The sequence below is a fragment of the Salvelinus alpinus genome, chromosome 3 (genome assembly GCF_045679555.1).
Source record: "Salvelinus alpinus chromosome 3, SLU_Salpinus.1, whole genome shotgun sequence".
NCBI lineage: Eukaryota > Metazoa > Chordata > Actinopteri > Salmoniformes > Salmonidae > Salvelinus > Salvelinus alpinus.
Genome location: NC_092088.1, coordinates 76,829,257 through 76,847,384, shown reverse-complemented (window position 1 = coordinate 76,847,384; position 18,128 = coordinate 76,829,257). Strand labels below are relative to the sequence as shown.

The following is an 18,128-nucleotide window of genomic DNA, read 5'->3' as shown; positions in this document are numbered from 1 at the left end:
AGCAAATTTGAAGAATCTACATTTTATTTACACACGCATATTCAATATAGCAACAAAGTTGATTTCGTATAGAAAACCTGAACACCTGGGCTCCATATAGAATGTGGTTAATAGTTAACACTACCTGGTGCCTTTTTGGTATTAAATAATAAAATAGTACAGATAGCACAAAACAGTGTAATGAAAGTTACAAAAAACTATTCTAACAATGCATATAAAAAATAATATTTTTGAAACTATAAACTAGTGTAGCAAAATATACAACAGCAGTTATGCAAATCAGTCTCATCAGTTGCTCGTTCTGACATTGACTGTCTCACTCTGTCCATCTGAACAGGGGTGAACAGCAACAGGTCTGACTCAACTGGCTGGAGAGGAAATGGGGACAGCATGGGTTAGTTGAGGAATGCATACCTAATAGTAAAATAAGAAATAAACAACAAAAAAAGTATGTATTTCAGAACACCAAAGTGAGAAAGTCATTCAACACCAAATGAAAGCATACACACATACAATGGGTGTACAAAACATTAAGAACACCTTCCTAATATTGAGTTGTGCCAATCCATGTCTCAATTGACACTAGGTTTAAAAACCCTTCTTTAACCAGTCTTCTCCCCTTCATCTAAACTGATTGAAGTGGATTTAACAAGTGACATCAATAAGGGATCATAGCTTTAACCTGGTCAGTGTCATAATGTTTTGTACATTCAGTATATCTACAGTACCAGTCAAGTTTGGACACACTCATTCCAGTTTTTTTTTCTTACTATTTTCTACATTGTAGAATAGTGAAGACCTCAAAACTATGAATTAACACATATGGAATCATGTAGTAACCAAATCAGTTGTGTTGTGACATGGTAGGGGTGGTATACAGAAGATAGCCCTATTTGGTAAAATAACAAGTTAGTCCATCATTACTTTAAGACATGAACGTCAGTCAATCCGGAAAATGTCAAGAGCTTTGAACGTTTCTTTAATTGCGGTCGCAAGAACCATCAAGCTATATGATGAAACTGGCTCTTTGTAAGTCGCTCTGGATAAGAGCGTCTGCTAAATGACTTAAATGTAAATGTAATGAGGACCACCACAGGAAAGGAAGACCCACAGTCTGCTGCAGAGGATAAGTTCATTAGTTAACTGCACCTCAGATTGCATCCCAAAATAAATGCGTCACAGATTTCAAGTAACAGACACATCTCAACATTAACTTTTCAGAGGAGACTGCGTGAATCAGGACTTCATGGTTGAATTGCCGCAAAGAAACCACTACTAAAGGACACCAATAATAAGAAGAGACTTGCTTGGGCAAAGAAACACGAGCAATGGACATTACACTGGTGGAAATCTGTCCTTTGGTCTGAGGAGTCCAAATTTGAGATTTTTGGTTCCAACCACCATGTCTTTGTGAAATGCAGAGTAGGTGAACAGATGATCTCGTGTGGTTCCCACCGTGAAGCATGGAGGAGGTATGACGGTGCTTTGCTGGTGACACAGTGATTTATTTCGAATTCAAGGCACACTTAACCAGCATAACTACCACAGAATTCTGCAGCAATACGCCATCCCATCTTGTTTGCGCTTAGTGGGACTATCATTTGTTCTTCAACAATGACCCATCACGCCGTGTAAGTGCTATTTGACCAAGAAGGAGAGTGATGGAGTGCTGCATCAGATGACCTGGCCTCCACAATCACCCGACCTCAACCCAATTGGGATGAGTTGGACCGCAGAGTGAAGGAAAAGCAGCCAACAAGTGCTCAGCATATGTGGGAACTCCTTCAAGACTTGGAAAAGCATTCCTCATGAAGCTGGTTGAGAGAATGCCAAGAGTGTGTAAAGCTGTCATCAAGGCAAAGGGTGGCTACTTTGAAGAATGTAAAATATATTTTGATTTGTTTAACACTTTTTTGGTTACTACATGATTCCATGTGTGTTATTTCATAGTTTTGATGTCTTCACTATTATTCTACAATGTAGAAAATAGTAAAAGTAAAGAAAAAACCTTGATTGAGTAGGTGTGTCCAAACAGTTGACTGGTACTAACACACACACGAGAGAAAGAAGAGAGTAAAACAAGGAAGTTAACCTGTGTGATCCGTGGGATGAACATTTGTGTGAAACTGGGAGATGCTGTGATGGGAGTGAAGTCGGGAAATGAAAACAAATCCACCATAAGGAATACAAATATCTAAGACTAACCGTATCCAAGCACACACACAGTACCTGTGGGAGTCGACACTTCCTCCTGAGGGGTCTCTTCAGACGGAGCAAACGGACTCTCCATTTCTACGTCTATCACCATGGGCGACAGCATCTCCTCTGCAACAGCTGGCTCCCGTGGTGACAGGCTACACCTCACTACAGGTTGGAGGTAGCGCTCAAAGTCCAACCCCGGAAGACCCTTGTGTATTTTGAGAAGAAAACCCAGATGAACTCTTGCCAGTAATTTAGTAATACATTAAGATGAGACATCTTCTTTAACAAAACACTTACCTCTGTGATGGAAGTGTCTGGAGCCACGGTCCCTGGTACGTCGGCATCAGCTGGGAAGCTGAGGGAGACCTGGACAGCAGGAGGAGAGGAGGGGGGCACCAAGCAGGGGGAGGAGAGGAGATTGGCAGGCCTCAGTAAATCTTGGCCTGGCTGGGGTGGGGGAGAGGGTGAAGCTGAAGGCAGGGCTCCTGACTGGATAGGACTCTGCTCCATGGTAGTGGGGCAGTGAGGGTGAGAGGGGTTAGTCTTGAGGAGATGGGGAGACTGGGAGCCATGATGAGATGGGTAGGCTGGTATCGTAGGCCTCTAAAGCCTCTTTTCTGTCCTGGAGCTCTAATTGGTTGGGCTCTTCTGTGGCCAACACCGATTGGCTGAAGGCTTCTCGATGCTGTTCGTCATTGGTCAGCTGTTGGATGGTGATTCACAGCTCTCGGAGTGCTCCTCAGGGCAAACAGTGGGCTCTGAAACAACCTCAGATTGGTCACAAGCTACATCTTCCTGCATGCTCTCGGGCTCTGGTTGGTCAGGAGTGACATTCTGCACAGAGGCTAGCTCTGGTTGGTTGCTGGGGCCTTCCTCTGACTGGGTGTCCAGAGCTTCTTTGACTGTTGAGATGCAGAGAGAGACTCTGGTGGGGCTACTTTGGGTGGGGGCCGGGGTGTAGAACTGAGGATCAGGGTGAGGGGTACGGAGTGGGGTGGCATTAAACAGGTAGGCAGGGGTGAGGGTGGAGCAGGCAGGGGTGAGGGTGGAGCAGGCAGTGGTGAGGGTGGGGTGAGCAAGGGTAAGGGTGGAGCAGGTAGTGGTATGGGTGAGACGGGGGAGAGGGGAGGCGTGTGCAGCTGCAGCAGTGTTGGAGTGGCGGGTTCTGCCGGGGGTGGAGAACTTGGTGACTGAACAGGGAGATGCCTGAGGCATGGCAGATACATGGGTGGATCTCCTCACAGACTCTGGAAAGACACAGACCATACAGCAATCAGTCCATGCCCAACTAACGAGCTCTATACAGCTTTACCAGGTACCTCAAACACTGACAGAGGGAGAGGTCAGGGGTCTTCCAGGTTCGAGCAAACCCGCCATCCTTTCGGCCTGCCATTCTACGCATCTTCATCTGCCTCCATATCTGTAGTGTCTTAGCTCTTATTACTTATTTATATAATAAGAAAGACTGAATACAAGAAATTGAACTGGAGCTTCACATTTACTAAAACGAGTTAGTACCAGAATAACATAGAACACTGCGCATGACCAAGGGTGCTCCATTCTTAAAGGGGACATCAGTAATTAACAGAACATAACATTCCTTCTCTTATACAATCAGAGTTACTTTTACCAAACCACAACATTTCCCAGAACTTGTAGTTATTTTGCATCTTTTAATTTGAACAGTTCGTTTTTGTTTGTTTGTTTATAAGTCCAGTCTGTCTGGTGGACGGTGCCTTCGTTCTGGGTAGCGCCTAGGATTGTCTGGAGGCTCCTGAACATCCTCAGTGTGTGCTTGTTCCTTTATAGCTTCTGCTATAGCAACACCTTCATTAACACGTTCCTTTCTTTCAGCCTGGGGTCTCTTTACTGCCCCACCGCCCTCTACAGTTCCTTGTGTGTCACTCAGTAGCTCTCTGTGCCTGTTCTCTCTCGATTGTTGTGCCGTTTTCTGTGGAATGCATTTGGTTAATGTGACGCCACCACATTATGTCTGTGCTCACTTGAACCTGGTAAGTTCTGGGTCCCGTTTGTGTATGTACGGTCCCTCTTGTCCATTTCCCTCCCCTTCTGTAGTCTCGCACCATCACTTCCTGTCCTGTTTGGAGATGGCGCTCCCGGCCACCGGAGAGCATCTTGGCTTGTTTGTTCAGCACTTCATTACGCCTGTTTGGCTTCATGATGTCCAGCTGTGTGCGGAGAGGCCTCCCGAACATCAGTGCGGCTGGGCTTTCATTTGTCGTGGCATGTGGGGTGTTTCGGTAGGAGGCCATGAACTTGGCGTGACAGGAACTTGGCCAGTTTTGTTTGCAAAGTCCCTTCGTCTCGTTTTGCTGCACGGAGTCCTTGCTTTAGGGTTTGCATAAAGCCTTCTGCCAGCCCATTGGTGGCAGGGTGGTACGGAGCTGAGGTTGAGTGTTTGATTCCATTTACTGACATCTTGTAAACTCGTCACTTACAAAAGCCTCGGCGTTGTCACTTACCAGCTGCAGCGGCAATCCGAAGCGTGCAAACGTTGTTCTGAGACACTATCGTCTGAGCTGAGGTGGAGGAGTCAGTGCAAAACACCTCTGGCCATTTGGAATGGGCATCAACTATAACCAGAAACATGTGCTTTTCAAAGGGACCAGCGTAGTCCACATGAATTCTCTGCCATGGCTCTGTGGGCCATTCCCAAGGGTGGACTGGGACAGGAGCAGGCATGTGAAGGGTTTCCAAACATCCGCTACAGTTCTTTGCCATATTTTCTATCTGTTGATCCAGACCGGGCCACCAGAAGTGGCTCCTTGCGAGCAGCTTCATTTTGACAATTCCAACATGACCTTCATGTAGTTGCTGCAAAACCTGATGTTGGCATTTCTGGGGTATCATGACTCTCATTCCCCACATCAAACATCCTTGGTACGTTGTAATTTCGTTTCTCCGCTGGAAATACGGAGTCAGCTCCTTTCTGCCTGTAGCTGGCCATCCTGACATGGTGTAGGTGTACACTTTTGACAAGGTCACATCTTTCCTTGTCTCCTGTTTGATAACTGCTTGTGACCGGTAGTGCCTCGAGCTGAGCGGTATGGAAAATGTCCACTGCATCCACACTCCTTTGTCTTTCTCTTGTACACGGCAGTCTGGATAATCCATCTGCATTTGTGTGGAGGGACGACGGCTTAAACTCAATGTCATTCATATGACTGGGAGGAACAAGGCGTATCGCTGTAACCTGGCTGCTGGCATTCCCAGAATGCCTTTCTTTGGACTGAAAATGGAAAGCAACGGCTGGTGATCTGTAACCAGTGTGAAACGCTTGCCATATAGGTATGCGTGGAATTTCTTGACGCCCCACACTAGCGCCAGTGCTTCTTTGTCGATTTGTGAGTAGTTTTTCTCTGCATCATTCAATGTTTGTGACGCAAATGCAACTGGCCTCTCTGACCCATCTTTCAGTGCGTGTGAAAGGACGGCCCCTAAGCCATAAGGGGACGCATCACAAGCCAACTTCACTGGCAGTTCAGGGTCGTAATGCATCAGGACCTGTTCAGATGTGATGAGCCGATTTGCCTCAAGAAACGCATTTTCACACTGTTCTGTCCACCGCCATGTCCTATTCTTTTCCAGGAGCTGATTTAGAGGCTGGAATACTGCTGAAAGGTTTGGGAAAAATCTTCTGTAGTAATTGATCAGTCCCGTAAAAGATCTCACTTCTGTGATATTTTGTGGTCGTGGTGCCTGTACCACTGCCTCGATTTTGTACTGTGTTTTGTGCAATCCATTGCGGTCGATTTCATGTCCACAGAAGACAATTTTGTCTTTGAAGAACTCACACTTCTGTAAGTTTTCCTGTAGACCATACTCTTTCAGTCTTTTCAGGACCTCTTCCAGGTTAGCCAGGTGCTCTTTGTCGGTGCGTCCTGTTATGATCATGTCATCCAGGATACACTGGGTTCCTGGGATTCCTTGCGAAATCTGGTCAATAGTTCATTGCCAAATGGCTGGGGGTGATGCAATGCCAAAAACCAGGCGGTTATACCTGTATAGACCTTTGTGTGTGTTTATTGTCAGGTACTGTTTGGAGCTCTCTTCAACCGATATTACTGAAGTGTTTCCCACCAGCTAGTGCAGCAAAGATGTCATCCAGACGTATTGGTCCACATGCAACATTGAATTCACAGTTACCTTGAAGTCCCCACACATTCTAACAGACCTGTCTTTCTTCACAATAGGAACTATGGGTGTGGCCCATTCGCTTCTGTCCACTTTCGTCAGGATCCCTGTATCCTGCAAGCAATCGATTTCCGCTTCCACCTTTGGTCTCAGGGAGTATGGAACAGATCTGGCTTTGCAGAATTTTGGGGTTGCGTCATCTCTTAGTACAAGTTTGGCTGTGAAGCCTTTTACTGTTCCCATCTGATCACTGAAAACTGTGTTGTATTTCTTTCGCAAGTGTTCCAGTGTTTGGTCTGTGCCTTTCTCTTTGGACTGGAACGTGTGGAGCATTTGGGGTTTGCCTTCGATATCTGGTGTCACCCATATTATGCTACTGCTGGGAGAAGTCACTGTGTTTAAGTCCATTGTACCAATTAATCGTTCATCTGAATCACTGCCACTGTTCTCTGCTAGTGCATTCACAGACCCTTTACTTTTCTCAGTTTTCCTGTTGTGACTGAATTTTGCTCTGCATGCTCTTTGAATGTGCCCCCTTCTACTGCATTTGTGACAAATTTCGTCTTTGAAACGGCAGTCCTCTGTTCTGTGACCATCTCTGTCACACCTGTTGCATTTTTCGGCCACACGGGGGCGCTGTCGGCTGCGTGAACTTGTGCAGGGAAGTTTGTGATAGGTCAGTATTTCTTTTACTTTGCAACTCAAATGCATCTTTAGTCGCGATTTCCATAGCCACAGCAATTTCAACAGCCTTTTCAAACATGAGATCTGATTCTGTGAGCAAACGTTTTTGAATGTGTTCATGTTTCAGTCCACAAACAAATCTATCCCTTAATGTGTCATTTAGGTTCTCTCCAAACTGTCAATGTTCAGACAGTTTCTTCAACTCTGCTACATATGTACTAACACCCTCCCCCTCATTCTGATCTCTCTTGTGGAAACAAAAACATTCCACGATGAGGAGTGATAGGTGATTTTGCAATATCTCCACAATCTCTGTGAATGTTTTATTGGAGGGCTTCAGAGAGGCAGTCAGATCTCTTAGCAAACTGTATGTTTTTGGGCCAATTAAACTCAACAACGCTGGTACTCTCTTGTTATCAGCAATGTCGTTTGCAATGAAGTACTGTTCCAGTCGTTCAATGTAAGTTGCCCAGTTTTCTTGCGTGTCATCAAACACATCTATTTTCCCGATGCCATTCTCTTTACCTCCGGCTCCACGGGTCTTTGATCTGCCGCCTCGTTCTCGTCAGCTCTCCCCTCGTCGTCACTGCTTGCTAGCTGTTGTGCTACAGGGTCAACATCTTCCTCTCTTACAGGGTCAAAATCTTACATTTACATTTAAGTCATTTAGCAGACGCTCTTATCCAGAGCGACTTACAAGTTGGTGCATTCACCTTATGATGTCCAGTGGAACAACCACTTTACAATAGTGCATCTAACTCTAAGGGGGGGGGGGGGGGGTTAGAAGGATTACTTTATCCTATCCTAGGTATTCCTTAAAGAGGTGGGGTTTCAGGTGTCTCCGGAAGGTGGTGATTGATTCCGCTGACCTGGCGTCGTGGGGGAGTTTGTTCCACCATTGGGGTGCCAGAGCAGCGAACAGTTTTGACTGGGCTGAGCGGGAGCTGTACTTCCTCAGAGGTAGCGAGCAGGCCAGAGGTGGATGAACTTCCTCTCTTCCTACGAGCTCCATCTGCATTCGTGATGCACACTGCAGGTAATCATCCTCGTCACCATTGTATTGTCTGAGCTCTTATTACTTATTTATATAATAAGACTCTGAATACAAGAAATTGAACTGGAGCTTCACATTTACTAAAACGAGTTAGTACCAGAATAACATAGAACACTGCGCATGACCAAGGGTGCTCCATTCTTAAAGGGGACATCAGTAATTAACAGAACATAACAATATCTCTGAGCATCACAGCAGTTGAGGGGAAGCTTGGGTGAAGAACGGTGGAGGTACGAGTCTCACCTGTGAGTTTGGCAGGACTCTCCACCTGGAAGAAGCCTCCCTGGAACATCACCACCGATGGTTCTGGGGCCTGGGTCTCCGCCTGGGGGTCCTCGGGAGCTGGAGCAGGGTCGTCCACAGCACTGCCTGGCCCTGCGGCCTGCGCTGCCTTTGCAGCCTGCTGCTTGGCCTTTATTGCAGCCTTGATGGCAACCAGACGAGACTTGGCGACAGCACCACTGGCAGGCTTAGCCACCAGAGCAGAGGGCAGCTTCTTGACCACCTTCCTCTGTCGTGGTGGGGATTTGCTTTCCTCCTGCCAACCTTTAGACTCTGCCTCCTTCAGAGCACCAAACTTCTTGTTCACGTCCTCTACCTGAAAGAGGAAGAGTCAAACAAGTGGAGAGAGAGAAGAGGGGTTGCCCTTTTTAGAAAGCTTGAATCCACATTTTCAACCTTTCAGGATGCTGTACCAATCTAGGTGGTAATTCTTCCTGGAGGTAGCTAGTATTGTTTAGCTGTAGTGTTAACAGACAGGCACAAACAGAGTTTAACCACCAGTGTCTGACTGTTTGTTCATCTAATTCTACACACACAGTAGACCATGTCCTCATTAACACACATGGTAGGAGACCTTGTCCTCCTAGTCACTAACCCACCTGGTAGTACACCATGTCCCAGAAGCCTTGCAGGTCAGTGCAGGTGGTGATCTTCTCTGCCCAGCTCACTGTCATCCACCAGGCCAGAGAACTGACCAAACCTCTCCTTCATCAGCAGCCTGGCCTGGCCCACCGCCGTACGCATACGGTCACACACTTCACAGGGATGGAGGTCAACACAGTTAGGAAAGGTATTGAGAGAGAAGGATACATTGAGGAAATGTGGTGTGATGTATTTTTTGCTTATAGAAATCAGAATCCACAGCATATAATGGATAAAACACATGAGTCACTCACTCTCTTCAGGGACAAAGGCATCATCCACCCTGGGCTCCCACTGCTGACAAAATTCTGTCAGCCTCTCTGTCTCACTGACTACCACTAACCTGACAGACACACGGACAGACATTCACATGACACACCAATACTAGTCTGAGTCAGGAACATAGCTGATGACTTGGTTTCACATATTAACCCTCACCTGAAGTAGGACACATCATGCTGGTTCCTTGGGACTCGGAAGACACCGAGGGGCAAGAGTAGGAGAAGGGCGAGGTGGGGAGTGAACAGGGGACTTGGCAGGAGAGAGGGCACTGAGCTCCATTTTGGGCACCAGGTTATCAGATGGCCAGAGTGGAACAGGGTGTAGAACTGAGACACTGGAGAGGATGAAAAAAGTTTAATACGTACAAAGCTAAAAAATGACAGCCTGTCATATTTTAATAAGTAGTAATGGTATATCAACCAGTTTTTCATTCTCTGAAGAAATGAATATGACTAAACCTAGTAAATATGAATTTATTGAAAGGGAATAGAGAGAGTTAATATGTTAGAGGGATATAGACTGATCAGAAAAGAGTGAAGAAATATTAAAATTTCAGTAATTTCGCAGACGCAACTTACAGAAGCAATTAGGGCACATGGACAGATTTTACACCTAGTCAGCTCGGGGGTTCCAACCATCAACCTTTCGGTTACTGGCCCAACACTCTTAACCGCTAGGCTACCTGCTGCCCTAAAAAGGATTTCCTCGAATCCTCTCCTCGACTTCTCAAACCCCATTGGAAGAGAAAATCTGAGGTAAATGCTTCCTCCAATGCCATTCGAGAAGGTGCAGAGAGAGGATAAAGGTCAAGAGAAGAGAGGATAAAGGTCCATAGAGAGGATGAAGGTCCATAGATGTGAGGAGTCACACACAAAGTTACCTGGGTTTGAAAAAGGAGTCTGCAGAGCGGGGAGTGAGAGGGTTAAAGGAGGACGGGATGGCTGGGGCCTGGAACACAAAGCCCTGGGGGGCGAATGAGGACAAGTTGGAGGCTGAAGGGGGGATACAGTCGGCCTGGGCTGAGACAGGTTCTGGAGCTGGATGAACAAGGTCTTCTACCATCTTCTCATCCTCCTGCTCCTCTGCACTAGGGGGTGTGGGGCTGGCACCCCTAGGCTCCTCTAATGGCTTGTCCACTTTCACAGCAGCCTGCTTATTGCTCATAGCATTTCCTAAAGAGAATGCCAAATCATTATTTTTGAATGCAGAACTAACATGTCGAAAACCCCCCAAAAATATTGTTAAAGAATGGGGCATAACAAGGTGGTGACGTCAGCTGCCAATGCTTACCCCTGGTGTTCCTCCCTCTGCCAACAGGTGGTGCTGCAGACTGCTTGGCATTTGATCTGGTCTTGGGAGCTGCAGCAGGTTTGTCCTTTGCCACAGGGGCCACAGAGACCCGAGGCCTATTAGCTGACCTTGTGGATGGGGCTCTGACTACTGGTTCAACTGCAGGAAAGTGGAAAAATAACAGTCATGAGTTACGAGTCAAGGATATGTTTATCAGGGTCAAATAATTGGCAAAACAAAAGTCGTGGAGAGTAACATAAAGAATAGCTGTGTGTAGTACAGTTGACAGATTGTTGTCATGGTTAGGAGTGTTACCTATAGCAATCCTGGTCCTTCTGGCTGACCTGACCACAGCTGGTTCAACTAAGCCAGAACCAGGTAGAGGTCAAGGGTCAGCAAGTGTTGAATCAAGCAAACAATTTAAAGATGATAAAGGCTGGACTAATTGTTTTAGAGGTAAAGTGGGGGTAAAGAAACACCAACCTTTTCTTGAAACAGGGAGAGTGTCAATAGGCTGTGTTGCCAAGGTCAATGGAACAGAGAAAAAAACTGCATATTGTAAATTATATGGTTATTCAAAAAAGCAGCTATTGTAGTTCTTGACTAAATAATGTGACAGAAAATCTTATATAAAGACATGTGCAGAACAAATGTAGACTTGGCAGGAAAAAAGTCACCTTGGGGGCCTGCTGCCTCATGGTGGAGCGAGTCACTCTGGTGGATTGGGGCTGGACCACTGGCGTTGTTGCCTGGTTGGGGGGGAACGGCCAAATTATGGCCATGTAACAACCACTAAGAACACCAGTTCTTCTATTCTTATATGCTAATCAATTTTGGGCACATCGAAGTTGAACCTCCGGTGATGAGTCAATTACATCTTCATCAAATCAATGATTGAACAGTGACTCCCAAGGACAATGGATATAACATCTATAGACATGTCAGCAGTATACTGAGTCAGTCTTAAGCTGTGCCCTCTCACCCTGGCTTTGATTGTGGCAACTGGGGCCTGCGGCAGAGGGACCAGGGGCTGGGCCTCTGGCCGGTACAGCCCAACCTTGAACACCCCCTTCTTCTCCCTTGCCCTCTTCTCTTTCTCCTTCACAAGCTCCTTCTTCTCTTTGTAGCGGGCAAGCTTTTTCATTCGCTCCTCCACTGCAGCGTCTGAGAAAAAAGAAGGAGGGAGTTGGAGAGAAAATAGATCAGTGTGGGATTACATAATGTTAGTGGGAGTGGAGGATGAAGAGGCATGAGGGTGAAGTTGGCTCAGGCTCATTTTTTAGACATACTCCACAGTTTCAGAGAATAAAATATTGTAGCCAGTAACATTACCTAGAGCAGTGGTTCCCAAACTGTGGGGAGCACATCCCTTGGGTCAGTAGGGGGGTGCGGGGGTCCCCACAAAATAATAAATAAATATATATAAATAAATAAAGATTTATATATATATAGTGCAGTTATAAAGCATTTGCACCCTTTCTAATTTTCTCTACTTTTGAATATTTTTTTATACTGAATGTTATCAGATCTTCAACCAAAACCTAATATCAGATAAAGGGATCCTGAGTGAACAAATAACAATACATAATTGTGCCCGTGTGAAAAGTAATTGCCCCCCTTACACTCAATAACTGGTTGTGACTCCAACCAAACACTTCCTGTAGTTGTTGATCAGTCTCTCACGTCTCTTCTCTGATACAGAGCAGAATTAATGGTTCCTTCTATTAACGCAAGTCGTCCAGGTCCTGAGGCAGCAAACCATCCCCTACCACCATCATGCTTGACGGTTGATCTAAGGTTCTTACTGTGGAATGCAGTGTTTGGTTTTCGCCAGACATAATGGGACCCATGTCATCCACAATGTTATACTTTTGACTCATCTGTCCATAGAACATTCTTCCAAGAGTCTTTATCATCCAGGTGCTTTTTGGCAAACTTGAGTCAACTTTTTGGATGAGATGGTTCCCATTATGCCTGGTGAAAACCAAACATGCCGATGGGTCCCATTACCTGCCCGGTAAAGTTGAAACCGGGCTTCATCAGTGAAGAGCACACTTCTCCTGCGTGCCAGCGGCCATCGAAGGTGCACATTTCCCCATTGAAGTTGATTATGACGCCAAACTGCAGTCAGGTCAAGACCTTGGTGAGGACGACGAGCACGGAGATGAGCTTCCCTGAGACGATTTTTGACAGTTTGAGCAGAAAGTCTTAGATTGAAACTGTGGGTTTGCACATCAGCAGTAAGGGTTGTTAGTATCGATACAGCAGATAAAGAAGCCAGATGTAGAGGTCTTGGCTTGGTACACGTGGTTTGCGGTTGTTGGACGTACTGCCAAATTCTCTAAAATAACATTTGAGGCGGCTTATTGTAGAGAAATTAACATAAAATTATCTGGCAACAGCTCTGTGGACATTCATACAGTCAGCATGCCAATTGCACATTCCCTCAAAACTCGAGACATCTGTAGCATTGTTTTGTGTGACAAAACTGCACATTTTGGTGACCTTTTATTGTCCCCAGCACAAGGTGCACCTGTGTAATAAACCTTTAATTAACTAGGCAAGTCAGTTAAGAACAAATTCTTATTTACAATGACGGCCATTAATTCTGCTCTGTATCAGAGAAGAGACGTGAGAGACTGATCAACAACCACAGCAAGTGTATGGTTGGAGTCATTGTCGCTAAAGGTGGCACAATTACTTTTTCACATAGGGGTAATGACAATGCTGTTTAATCAGCTTCTTGATATGCCACACCTGTCAGGTGGACGAATTATCTTGGCAAAGGAAAAATGCTCACTAACAGGGATGTAAACAAATTTGTGCACAACATTTTACAAAAATAAGCTTTTTGTGGGTATGGAAGGTTTCTGGGATATATTATTTTAGCTCATAAAACATGGGGCCAACACTTTACATGTTGTGTTTATATTTTTGTTCAATCATTGTATGTATGTTTTCAGTACCAGTCAAAAGTTTGGACAGATAAACCCCCTCATTCAAGGGTTTTCTTATTTAAAAAAATATATTTTCTACATTGTAGAATAATAGTGAAGACATAAAAACTTTCAAATAACACATGGAATCATGTAGTAACCAAAAAAGTGTTAAACAAATCAAAATATTTTTTATATTTGAGATTCTTCAAAGTAGCCATCCTTTGCCTTGATGAAAGCTTTGCACACTCTTGGCATTCTCTCAACCAGCTTCAAGAGGAATGCTTGTCCAACAGTCTTGAAGGAGTTCCCACATATGCTGAGCACTTGTTGGCTGCTTTTCCTTCACTCTGCGGTCCAACTCATCCCACACCATCTCAATTGGGTTGAGGTCGGGTGATTGTGGAGGCCAGGTCATCTAATGCAGCACCATCAGTCCTTCTTGGTCAAATAGCCCTTACACAGCCTGGAGGTGTGTTGGGCCATTGTCCTGTTGAAAAACAAATGATAGTCCCACTAAGCACAAACAAGATGGGATGGCGTATCGCTGCAGAATGCTGTGGTAGACATGCTGGTTAAGTGTGCCTTGAATTCTAAATAAATCACTGACCGTGTCACAAGCAAAGCATCCCCACACCATCACACCTCCATGCTTCACAGTGGGAACCACACAAGGAGTTCATCCGTTCACCTACTCTGTAGCTCACAAAGACTCAACTGGTTGGAACCAAAAATCTCAAATTTGAACTTATCAGACCAAAGGACAGATTTCCACCAGTCTAATGTCCATTGCTCCTGTTTCTTGGCCCAAGAAAGTCTCTTCTTATTGGTGTCCTTTAGTAGTGGTTTCTTTGCAGCAATACGACCATGAAGTCCTGATTCACAGTCTCCTCTGATCAGTTGATGTTGAGATGTGTCTGTGCCTGTTACTTGAACTCTGAAGCATTTTGAACACCCACGGCTGGGTGTTCAAATGCTGGAAGGGGGTGCCTGAATGAAAAAAGTTTGGGAACCCCTGACCTACTGAATACTGTTCAGATTGTTAAATAAGTGAACCACGAATGCACAACAGAACCACCACAAAAACAACTCACTTTTCACTTGTTTTGCATTCGGTACATTTTCCTGGACTACTGACACATTTTCAGCAACCGACATGTCCAGTTGAGAACATTCCAACTCCGTGAGATTGTCAAGGTGTCTGCGGCTGTTCAGGGCCTTGTCTCGGTTCTCCTTCTGGGACTGCGACCGTCTCCGAAACATCTTCACCCGCAGCATGTCCACACTGGTGTCACGCTGACGCAGGTGGCCGAAACGAGCTTCCATGGAGTTCATGATCCTGTGACAAATATAAATACAATGCTTGGAACTACTAGCTACTTACACGTTTTATAGACAAATACATTGATTATCTTGTGACTGTATACTGTAGCTATCTAGCAAAATAACGTTAGGCGCAGTCAATGTTAGCCACTGTATTTACTACTAGCCACTTTAAACTATGCCACTTTATGTTTACATACCCTACAGTACTCATCTCATATGTATATACCGTACTCTATACCATCTACTGCATCTGCCATGCCGTTCTGTACCACCACTCATTCATATATCTTTATGTACATATTTTTTATCCCTTTACACTTGTGTGTGTGTGTAAGGTAGTAGTGTGGAATTGTTAGGTTAGATTACTGTTGGTTATTACTGCATTGTCGGAACTAGAAGCACAAGCATTTCGCTACACTCGCATTAACATCTGCTAACCATGTGTATGTGACTAATAAAATTTGATTTGATTTGATTTGATTTGATTTATTTAGTATTAACGTTAATGAGAAACATTTACCAACATAGTATTTCATCATTGTGCATTCTTACCTGTTGGAAAAAGGAGTTGTTAGTGGTGATTTCAAAGTTATAGCTGTCCAGCTAGCACCCTTTTTGGACGTGGGTAGTCAGATAAACGACTTCCAAGTTCGTTAACTCAAAATAACAACATGGCGGGGCAGTTTTGAACATTCTAAATTCTGCTAGGCAATGCCAATTGGCTGAGTGGCTGATTTCTGGTCGGGAGCGTCGCGCTGATAGGCTAATGATTTCAAACATGTTCTGAGATACTTTGACGTGTGTGTTTGTGGGCAAAACAACTGTAAGTACCTAAGGGGTAATCGATGTACAACAAGCCTAGAAGGCAATGGCGTCATCATTGAACCAAAGTTTGAACTCCCTCCCCTCTATTTTTTTCTCTCTCTGTGTGGGTGCATAGGCGCTTGAGCAATCTAGCAAAACAGAGCAGCTGCACCCCCACTTTCGAAATATCGGTGTAAACGTATTGTAATGAAACAGCAGGGAGCAGGTCTCGAACCCTCGACCTTCTAGCCCGAGGTCCGGCGCGCTATCGACTGTGCCGCAAAAACATGCTCAACCAACGGCGGTGTCGATTTCCGCGCTTATAAACCCAGGATCATTACACTATGTTTTAGGACCCCTACTTTCAAAGTCAGGCACCCATTTGTGTGTGTGTGCGCCTGTGTCCCTGGCATTATTCTCATTTAATGAAGACCTATTGAACATAAAGGTTATTCTATGTCCTGTCCTATGGAATGTAACTGTTTCCCACTCTCATCATCTCTCCAATTTTATCGTTTCAAATTTCACCTTGTGTGTACTTTCAACACACCACAAAAGGGCGGTCACAGTGTTGTCAGCAGCACAACCATGAGGCAGACAGACAGACAGTGTCTCCCAGGTGGAAAATACTTAATGTATCTGAGCTAGGGGGCTTTAACAGCAGAAGTTGCACCAGGGTCAGATCATCCTACCCGCAATCACAGCCTCAACCTGTGGGGCATTGAAAAAATATTTGACCCTGTATCAGTTAGGGACCTACTTGTGGCAAGATCTTGGCCTGACAGAGTAGAGTGAAGTTGCCCACAGATGCTGATCTTGGGTCAATTTAGCAATTTCCTCACCAATGGTGGAGGTTAATATAAACGCAACATGCAACAATTTAACAGATTTTACTGAGTTACAGTTCATATAAGGAAATCAGTCAATTGAAATAAATGAGGCCCTAATATATGGCTTTCACATGACTAGGAATACAGATATGCATCTGTTGGTCACAGATACCTTAATAAAGGTAGGGGAATGGGTCAGAAAACGAGTCAGTATCTGGTATGACCATCATTTGCTTCATGCAGCACAACACATCTCCTTTGCATAGAGTTGATCAGACTGTTAATTTTGGCCTGTGGAATGTTATCCCACATGCTGTCGTACATGTCGATCCAGAGCATTCCAAACATGCTCAATTGTTGACATGTCTGGTGAGTGCAAGCCATGGAAGAACTGGGACATTTTCAGCTTCCAGGAATTGTGTACAGATCCTTGCGACATGAGGTGATTTCGGCGGATGAATGGCATGACAATGGGACTCAGGATCTCGTCATGGTATCTCTGTACATTCAAATTGCCATCGATAAAATGCAATTGTTTTCCGTGGTCCGTAGCTTATGCCTGCCCATACCATAACCCCACCGCCACCATGGGGCACTCTGTTCACAATGTTGACATCAGCAATCCGCTTGCCCACATGACACCACACTGTCTGCCATCTGTCCGGTACAGTTGAAACCGGGATTCATCTGTGAAGAGCACGCTTCTCCAGCGTGCCAGTGACCAGCGAAGGTGAGTATTTGCCCACTGAAGTCGATTACGACGCCAAACTGCAGTAAGGTCATGACTCTGCTGAGGACAACGAGCACGCAGATAAGCTTCCCTGAGACATTTCTGACAGTTTGTGCAGAAATTCTTTGGTTGTGCAAATCCACATTTTCATCAGCTGTCCGGGTGGCTAATCTCAGATGATCCCGTAGGTGAAGAAGCTGGATGTGGAGGTCCTGGGTTGGCATTACACTTGGTCTGCGGTTGCGAGGCCTGTTGGAAGTACTGCCAAATTCTCTAAAACGACATTGGAGGCGGCTTATGGTAGAGAAATTAACATTCAATGAACATTCAGCTCTGGTGGACATTCCTGCATTCAGCGTGCCAATTGCACGCTCCCTTAAAACACATTACATCTGTGGCATTATGTTGTGTGACAAAACTGCACATTTTAGAGTTTCCTTTTATTGTCCCCAGCACAAGGTGCACCTGTATAATGATCATGCTGTTTAATCAACTTCTTGATATGCCACACCTGTCAGGTGGATGAATTATCTTGGCAAAGGAGAAATTGTCACTAACATTGATGTAAACAAATTTGTGCACAACGTTTGAAAGCGTATGGAACATTTCTGGAATCTTTTATTTCACCTCATGAAACATGGGACCAACACTTTACATGTTGTGTTTATATTTTTGTTCAGTATAGATCTGTACCAATGGGAAACTTCCCCCCAGAGCAGTCTGAACCATTGGTTATAATGTGGCTTTATCAGTCCCTACTGGGTCAATATAGGAAAGTACAAAAAGTTCAGAAGCAGCTGATCAATGTTTGTTGTTATGGTTACCCAGCTAACAATTCTAGGGAGAGCGAGAACATTTTTGTAATGTTATCTGTAATGTTCCCCTAACTTATGAGTGTCCAGTTTTCCATT

General features: G+C 45.0%; 1 pseudogene; it reads right to left on the bottom strand.

Moving 5' to 3' along the window:
- Positions 1-2,901: 2,901 nt before the first annotated feature.
- LOC139569850 (disks large-associated protein 5-like) lies at positions 2,902-14,887 on the bottom strand (annotated as a pseudogene).
- Between the last annotated feature and the right edge of the window lie 3,241 nt (positions 14,888-18,128).